Below are 5,840 nucleotides of genomic sequence, written 5' to 3'. Positions count from 1 at the left end.
TTGTTTCTTTTACCTTCTCCCCCCCCCCCCCCCCCAATCAACATGCTAATGACATTTGTTTTAATTAAACCTTTTAGTTTCGATTACATATCCCATTTTAGACCCAGTGAGGTCACCACAGGGTCTCTGTGCTTCCCCATGTAATACAGGCAGATCATGACTAGTGGGAGGGAGCAGCAGGGTCTGAAAGGCTTCCTGAACATACCATAGCACCAGGGCTGTCTTTAACACAGGGCAAAAGGCGCAGCTGCCCAGGGCCCAGTCATAGTTGTGTACTGCAATACTCCTACCACTGGCCCTGCATCTCAGCACTGACAGCAGAGTGCTGGTTGATCGCAGAGCGGGTCACATGGAGAGAAGAGCTGGGTGGATGCTCCCCTTCCATGCCATGTGTGTGCGCTGGAGGAGGCGGTTCTGCTATGACCTGGACCCCGATGGTCACTGGCCTTTTCACCTGGATAGGGGAGAGGGAGCCTGATGGGTGAGGGGACTACAGCCTGAATCAGGGCAGCATGAACGGTGGGTGTCTGATGGGGAGGCCCTGCATGTCTGTACTGGCTGCTGCATGTGTGTATTAGGGAACACTCAACGTCCAGAGAGAGGGGTCACTATAGTGCTTGTCTGTATATGATGCAGAGACAGTCATCTGATGGCGCCGGGGGGAGAGAGGGTGAAGTATGCCCCTTCACCTGTGTACACAATAATCCTTGCACCTGCCCTACCCTTGAGCCTGCAAAAGATACACCCGCGCCACTCTTCCGTTTACTGTGCAATCGGTATTGCATAGTGTTGCTCCGCCCCTGTTGTATAGGCGTATGCATGGTCTAAATTGCATGGCGGGGGCGGGTAGGGGGTGTATAGGAGTGGGGGGCCCCAAGAAAATGTTTGCCCAGGGTCCAATCAGTATTAAAGACGGCCCTGCATAGCACCCTGCCTCATTACTACTTGTATGAGCCATTAGCCTTGATGCAAGCAATGGGCTGGTGCTTAGAAGGGGTCATGCAAATATTATCATGCTTTGATGGGTAGATGTCAGTCTGGAGAAGCAAGCATTTCAAGGCAGGCTGCATTAGCATGATAATGTGCACATGTGAGGCTGAGCCTTCATGATTAACAGAACTGAAAGCACAACTAAACTCTCCTCCCCTCCCTCGCTGACATCTTCTCTCAGTTGTCTTCTGTGTTTGTAATCTTTTGCCATCTTTATTGAGCGGTCCGGAATAACATAACTGTGCATACGGATGGGAGTTCATTCATTCTGTCACCAAGGTGTGCTGAGAATGTACACAGAGAGACATAGGGGTCTATTCACTAAGCTGCCGAGGGCAGCCGAGTGAATGACCGATCGGCTTGCTTCGAGTGGCTTCTCTTCGGTTCTACAGAACCAAAGGGGTCCTGGGGCCGAAGCTAGCCGAAGGATCGGCCGAAGCTACGGCCAGATCCTTCGGCAGCTTCGTGAATAGACCCCATAGTATGAATCTTCTTCAATAAATAGCCTGCCAGCTTAGATTTTTTTTTAGTTCAGTTCCACTTGAAACCCAATTAATGAAAGGGGTGGGCCACGTACAATCAGATTTGGGAATAAAGGATTAGATGATCCTGGATGTTCTACAGCCTGACTGCAGCTTCTAATGTACATTGCACATTCTAATGCTTACAGTGTGCAGTGAAATCAGAGTAAGTAATTCCAGTACAGGAGAGGAGCATGTACAACTGTGCATGACTAATAGACATGTACATTTTGTTAAGTTCCGAACAGATATTTGTTTGAATTTTGGTAAATTCAGACATTTGAATGCCTCCAAATTTCTGAATTCTAACGCATCTGAATTCCAGTCCAAATTTAATTCAAAACTAAACCAATTCAGACATTGCGACTGTTCTCTGAACAATCAGATGGGTTTTTCTGGCTGTTGAGGTTTGCATTACAGGCACGGTCATGTAACTTTTTTCTGAAACGAAAAGTCGCACGGATCCAAAATCCAAAAGGCGAACCAAATCAAATTTCAGATCCAAAATCCAAAAACCTAAATAAATATCAAAATGAATCCGAAACAAAACTAAACAGTTTTTTTGAGTGGTTGCATATCTAATTTCTAAAGATAAGGCTGGAGTTCAGCTTCAATGTTTTCATAGCAACTGTCTAATGGTAATTGTGACAAGATATGGTCATGAATACGAATAGGAAATGTTCACTGCTGTTCTTAGTGTTTTTTTTATCTTGTATTCCATAGTAATTTATTTTCAAACTACTTGGTTGCCCAGCTTTGATCATCAAGTATTATTGTACTCACATCTCATATACTTTGCTAAGCATTTATATTGTGAGAAGTTAACTCAACCCCACTGTTTGCGCTTATTAGAAATAATAAATTAATACATTAATAATGATTCAGATATGGCAGAGAGTCCTCAGTATGTTCACAATTTAATCAACTACTTTGATGCAGAATAAAAAATAAATGTATCTTGCCTGTATGGGGATACTAGGAAAAAAAACCCTATCACAGTGTAATGATCAAGTTAGAGATGTTATCGATGGCTCAGACATCGGATATGATATCCTCATAACAACATCCATTAGCTTAATGCAGCTCTAATCACAGGCTTGATTAAGAAATATGAATTGAATCTGGACTGCAGCTGAAGAAGTTTTAGGCACAAAATCTATTTTGCAAATCATCTAAGAAACATTATTTATGTGTTCTGTCATAACAGCATATATTGTATTGAACATTCCCTGCTTTATTTTAAACGAGAATATCAATCACCTTAGCTTGTGACAAGCTCTTATGAGGATACTATTACCATGAAAAACAAAAAGTTTTCTCATTTTATTTAGGGAGTATATCTTAACATATTCTGAGAAGAATGTGGTATAGGCTACAGGCATTAATTAATTGGTCTATTTAACCTCCCTGGTGGTATGATTATGTCAGGAATTTTGTACCAAAAGTGGTACAATTTTTTGCATGGAAATTTGGTGTTATGTATTGTAGGCCTGCAATTCTTAGTAATTACTTACTTAAACCTGACCAAGCAAGACTCTAGTAGACATCCCAGAAGTGATAAAGTTTGAAACACAAAATCATGAATTATAATCTAATAAATAATATAATTTTATTCAATAATGTAATAAAAAATAATGACATTTGTCAAAGAAAACTCAATAAACATCCTGAGTGTGATACATTTTGAAACATGGGACTGCACAAAGTCCGACGTCACAATCAGGACAATGGAACCTGGTTTCTTTTCGGACTTTCTTTCCATTGCCATCTCTCTTTGAGCAGCAAACTACGCACATCCTGGTAGGTGCCTCCTTTTTTGCGGTTGGCGGGATGTAGTCCATAAAGTGACGACCAGTCAGGCGTTCTGGCTTGACAACGTCAACAGCACGACGTCCAGGTCTGTTCCCAGCTACTGATGGCGTCTGGTGGTTGAGAAAAATCCGCTCAGCCACCTTCCAGATAAAGTCAGAATGAACAAGAGGCTTGTCAATCTTTGCTCTGTGCAGGATATATGCATTCCAAAGGCATTGTTCCAGAAGATGCCTGAAGATCTTCTTATAATATTTTTTTTGTTGTTTGCGCATAGCCGGATAAAATGTCATTGCCTGATCGGCTCTGTCGACACCTCCCATTGTGTTGTTATAGTCTATCACGACTTGCGGCTTCAGCACATCTTTCCCACCTTTTGTGTGGACCATGGCAGTGGAGGTATTGTGCACAGTACTCATAAGACACACGTCCTTCTTGTCTCGCCATCGCATTGCCATCATCTTACCCTTCTGCCAGGCAACCATTTCTCCGGTTTTGAGTTTTTTCTTGGCAAACATAGATGGCATGTCACGTCGGTTAGGCCTAACGGTACCATATGCATCAGTCTTGTTTTTTAGCAAAACCTCATACAGTTCCCGGAGACGTGTAGAAATTGTCCGTGTTCACACAATATCCCTGGTTCAGCAATGGCTCCAGCAGTGTAAGGACAGATGATGTGGCCATCCCATAGCCGCTGTACCTGGGGTTGAACTTCATGCCTTTACCGGTGTAAATGACCGAATTCCAGATGTACCCAGTGGATGACTCGCAGAGCATGTAGGATTTGATGCCAACCCGCACTCTTTTGGATGCAATGTATTGTATCCAGCTTAGGCGTCCCTTGTAGGCCATCAAACTTTCATCCACGCTGACGTCCCTTTCTGGCACGTAGGTCCGCTGGAAATTGGTCACAATAATTTGGCATACCTCCCAGATTTTTTTTAGTTTGGGCGCAGGATGCGTGGCCTCATCAAATTCTTCATTGTTCGTGAAGTGGAAATACTTCATGATGAGGGAAAACCGGTATTCTGACATCACGGTGCCAAAAAACGGAGTGGCCAGTAACTTATTGGTGGTCCAGTACCATTTCTGGAGCGGTTTCCCCACCACCCCCTGAAGAATGATGAGTCCCAGAAACTGCCAGATGTCCTCTTTGGTCACCGGTTCCCACTTTCTGCTTCTGGAAAACCTGGCATGCAGCGTAGCGGATTGCTGCTCTTGGTAGCGATTTGTCTCCGTGACAATTTTTTCAATTAACTCCTCAGTGAGAAAAAAATTGCAGGTATGCCAGAGGGTTGTCATGCTCAACATCTACCTTCATCCCAGGTGATCCAGTGAACGGGAATCTTGGGGGCTCTACCTTGTCCGTATTGCAGTCAATAGGGCACCAAGTGCACACATCGCTAAGGTCAGGTGCAGGATCATCGCCGTTGTCACTTGCCAGATCAGTGTCAGACGACAAATCTCCCCACGACTCACTATCGCTCACTTCTGCGAGCACCTCCGTGTCGCTGTCACTCAACTGGTCCAAAAACGCTTTTGTAGTAAAGTGGCGCTTTTTTGATGCCATGTTATAAATATTTTATGAGCACAAATGACAGCACAAATGACAGTAAAATGGCAGGCAATGGGCACTGTACAGTGATCAAGTGTCAGATCTGGGGTGATACAGTGTAATCCTCTCAGATTACACTGCATCACCTCTTTTATGTGTGTGTCACTTTTGAATTTCCCGCCCAGTTCTGCTCCCATGCGCGGCTGCTGCTCGCAGGGAACGGAACCAGGAAGTCAGATGCCGGGCGGCGATCATGGCGGAGGACATAGCGGAAGATCATTCTCGCCGGCGATCATAGCGGAGGACATCGCTGGATCACCAAGAGAAGGTAAGGAGACTCCGCTGAAAGCTCTGCAATGTTACCCCGAGCGTGACTCGGGGTTACCGCTCCTGGCAGAGAAAATTAACCCCGAGTCACGCTCGGGATTACCACCAGGGAGGTCAAACTAGCCTGCCCTTCTCACTATGCTGATGGTCTTAGTTGTGTGTGTTCCTGTGCCTGCTGACTTGTTAATAGGGTACTTCTACCTGTACCCTATTGACTCAGATTATTTGGATTATTATTGCTGCCTGCGCATGATCTCGGCCTGTTTTCTGCACTTGCTTATTGTGTCACAATTCTGTTGCCCGGCTGGTTCTGATCCTTGGCTATCCTTGACTACGCTCCTGCTTCCTGATTTAGCTTATCCGTTCCTGGACTTTCCTTGCACCAGTGCTTGGTTCCATCTGTGTCTCTCTCAGGTATGTGATAATCAGGGAACATAGTAGATGTAAAGTCTGAAGTGCCTCACCAAATAAAATTGTTCAGATACAACTTTATTTTAGAAGTGCACCAAAATGAAAATTTAAAAACCGAAACATAGGGTCTAAGCAGACCCCTGATATTTCCCTTTTAAAATAGAAAAGAGATTGAAGACTCTGTGTCCTCAATCTCTTTTTGTGCAGCCCCTGTTATAAATGAACAG

The 5,840-nt window shown here is 44.3% G+C and overlaps 1 pseudogene; it reads right to left on the bottom strand.

Moving 5' to 3' along the window:
* LOC108795976 overlaps positions 1 to 4,890 on the bottom strand; it is a 46,595-nt pseudogene extending 41,705 nt beyond the window's left edge.
* Between the last annotated feature and the right edge of the window lie 950 nt (positions 4,891 to 5,840).

The sequence above is a fragment of the Nanorana parkeri genome, unplaced genomic scaffold (genome assembly GCF_000935625.1).
Source record: "Nanorana parkeri isolate BGI_ZX_2015 unplaced genomic scaffold, ASM93562v1 scaffold1032, whole genome shotgun sequence".
NCBI lineage: Eukaryota > Metazoa > Chordata > Amphibia > Anura > Dicroglossidae > Nanorana > Nanorana parkeri.
This window is presented reverse-complemented; position numbering and strand designations above follow the sequence as displayed.